We start from the raw sequence: 3,245 nt of genomic DNA on the forward strand, positions 1-3,245 counted from the left end.
GCGTAGCACACAGTGGGAGAGGTTAAGCTGTGCTCACTGGTTAGAGAGACACTTAAGCATGAACACAAAACTTGCGCATGGACAGAAAAGTCCCACTAGAAAATGACCATGTTGGTTTAGAAACAAGTGGATTAATACGTCCTGTAGGAATCTAATGGTGAATAAACCAATACATTGACCAAAGGTGGCGCAATTTGGATCATGAATGCGCAAAATAAGAATTGAAATTTGTGAGGTTGTTTTTGTGGGTTTTTTTTAAAGACACAAGTAGCCCTGGCTGAGTGGCCTAATTGGTTGGAGCATCCTCCCATCCATGGAAAGGTTGTGGGTTCAATTTCCAATAAGGACACATATAGTTTTCCAGTTCTATCCTCACTTAAGGTTTGTCCAGGAGGTAACGGATTGATGTTTCTCTCTCACAGATATGTTTTCTCTCTCTCTGTCTCTCCCTTCCTCTCACTCTAAAAAATCAGTAAATATATCCTCAGTACAGATCATTTCTTAAACAGATACAAGTATTTGTGGAATAAAGCATGTGTGTTCTGGCAACAGTGTGATGTAGAGGAACCTTATTTGGGGACGAACTGGGTGCTCTGCACAGCTGTCAGGGCAGAAAAAACCCCCACTCACAGCCCTGCTGCTCATCCTCAGCTTTGGTTTAGCCACAGTGGGCACCAACCTCAGACGGAGGGCACAGACCTCAGACGGAGGGCACAGACCTCAGACGGAGGGCACAGACCTCAGGCAGCTGGCATAGACCTCAGAGGGCACAGACCTCAGAAGAAGGGCACAGACCTCAGATGGAGGGCACAGACCTCAGATGCAGGGGACAGGTCTTTGCATGAGCAGCCCAGAGGTCAGTGAGGGGGAATTCCTGGGAGGGCACCATCTCTGCAGTGCTCTGCTGAAGGGCTGTGTGTCCTGTGTCACCAAGTGTCCTGCAGTCACCTTGTCTTCTTTGCCTCCTCACAGGTACTGGCCTCCTTGCGAGTCTGTTACACAGGAGTCCAGAATATACATGCATCAAAGAGGGGGGGACCTGCAACTTCTCCCCATGCCCGCTCTACACCCAAGTCAAGGGCTCCTGCTACAGAGGGAAGGCCAAGTGCTGCATCTGAGCTGGAGCCTTGGGGGTGACAAAGGACAGGAACTACTTGTAAGTGTTGTTTTCCTAAAAGAAAACCTTTTTTTAAGCATGGCTCTGAGACCCACATGAACCCTGTGTCTCCTTTCGGAAGACGTTAGGAAAGCAAGGTTACAAACGACACAATCCTGCTAAGTGAGTTGAGCCAGTCAGAGCAAGACAAGCATCATATGATCTCACTCATAGATGGAGTCTGGTGAACAAAATAAACTGATGAATGGAGTGGATCCAGAGACATGGAAGCATGGAGCAGAGTGCAGAATCTTGGAGGGAAGGTGGGGGAGGCTGGGTGGGTGGGAGATAATCAACCAAGGACCTTGTATGCAGATATGCATGGCCCAGGGACACAGATAATTGGGTGGTGAGGGCCTGGGGTGGCGGTATAGGGTTAATGGGGGAAAATAGGGGACATATGTAATACTTTCAACAATAAAAGATTTTAAAAATATAAAAAGAAGTAAGACCGGCCAGGCCACACAAGCTGAAAGCTCTGGAAGGTGGGGAGGGGGAGAGAATGAGGGCCACAGCCATGTCACCTCCTCCTTACTTCATTACCAAACCAACGTGTGAAAAGTGCAGAGGGTCCACTCGCAATCAAGAGTGCCTGACCAGGGGCAAACGACACCACCACCCTCCATCCTGGGCCCAGCAGGATCTCAGCCCAAATCCAGAGTGCGTAGCATGCCGGGCAGGGGGCAGTGGATTGGCCAAGCTTGCCTTTTGAGGGCCTCCGGTGGGACTAACCAAAGGACTTGTATGCATGCATATAAGCCTAACCAATGGACATAAGACACTGGGGAATAGGGGAGGCTAGGGGACTGTCTAGGGCGGGGAAAAAAATGGACACATATGTAATACCCTTTGTAATAAAAAATAAAATTTGAAAAAAAAAAAAAGAAAATTTAAAAAAAAAAACAAAAAAAAACAACAAAAAACCACTTCTCTTCTGCCCGGCCAGCAGGGCACAGTGGTTGAGCATCGACCTATGAACCAGGAGGTCACTATTCAATTGCTGGTCAGGGCACATGCCCAGTTTGTGGTGTGCAGGAGGCAGCCCATCAATGATTCTCTCTCATCACTGATGTTTCTATCTCTCCCTCTCTTCCTCTCTGAAAAATATATTTTTTTAACCCCTTCCCCGGCAGAAACGTGTATACTCATTTTCACAAAATGTTCTTTTTCAGTCATCGACGAGTATACTAAGAAAATATGGTAAAAAAATATGGTTTATAGGAAGACGAGTTACAAACTGTTTTCATAACCAGCATCAAAAATACTATATAGAAAAATAACATCTACATCTATACTAATAATAGGGTAATATGCTAATTAGACCAGACATCCTTCAGGACAAAGCCATGAAGGCCGGGCCAAGGCAGAGGCAGTTAGGGGTGGTCAGACAGGCAGAAGAGAACAGTTAGGGGGATCAGGCCGGCAGTGGAGAGCAGTTAGGGGGTCAGGATGGCAGGGGAGAGCAGTTAGGGGGATCAGTACGGCAGGGGAGGGCAGTTAGGGATCAGGCCGACAGGCAGGCAAGTGGCTAGGAGTCAGTGGTCCCAGATTGTGACAGGGATGTCCCACTGCCGGTTTAGACATGATCGCAGGCATTGGGCCTAACTGCAGTCTGACATCCCCTAAGGGGTCCCGGATTTGGAGAGGGTGCAGGCTGGGCTGAAGGACCCCCCCAGCCCCAGTGCAAAATTTCATGCACCAGGCCTCTAGTTTAGTAACTAATCCTTTATTTGACTGATCTACTACTGCAATCTACCTTTTTGTTTTTCTCTATATCTTTCACTGATTGTATTTTTAAAAATTCTGCTATCATTCTTTTTATGGCACACCTGCTGTACCACTCCTCATGGCCTGCCTCCTGCACCAACCAGCCTGCAGACAGCCTCCTTCCCATCCACATCCACAGCTGACGGCCCACAGCAGTCCATGACGCCCTCGGCATCGCTAAGTCATAAACACAAATGAACTTCCACTGTCATACGAATGTTTGCCTTCATCCCACCCTCCTGGTCAGTTTAGACACAGCACCCCCTGTTGGGGCAGGAGGCAGAGAGGAAATGCCAGTTCAGGAGTTGGCAGCTCACCTGCC

The 3,245-nt window shown here is 48.2% G+C and overlaps 1 long non-coding RNA gene across 1 annotated transcript in view; it reads left to right on the forward strand.

Annotated features, from left to right (window-relative positions):
• The window catches only part of LOC102775055, a 13,357-nt gene extending 12,295 nt beyond the window's left edge, over positions 1–1,062 (forward strand). The window contains exons 2-3 of the long non-coding RNA XR_001514424.1: positions 652–856; positions 973–1,062. This is a non-coding gene — a long non-coding RNA (uncharacterized LOC102775055). The remainder of the gene's footprint in view (positions 1–651; positions 857–972) is intronic.
• The last annotated feature ends 2,183 nt before the right edge of the window (positions 1,063–3,245 follow it).

Source organism: Myotis davidii, unplaced genomic scaffold (genome assembly GCF_000327345.1).
Source record: "Myotis davidii unplaced genomic scaffold, ASM32734v1 scaffold1820, whole genome shotgun sequence".
NCBI lineage: Eukaryota > Metazoa > Chordata > Mammalia > Chiroptera > Vespertilionidae > Myotis > Myotis davidii.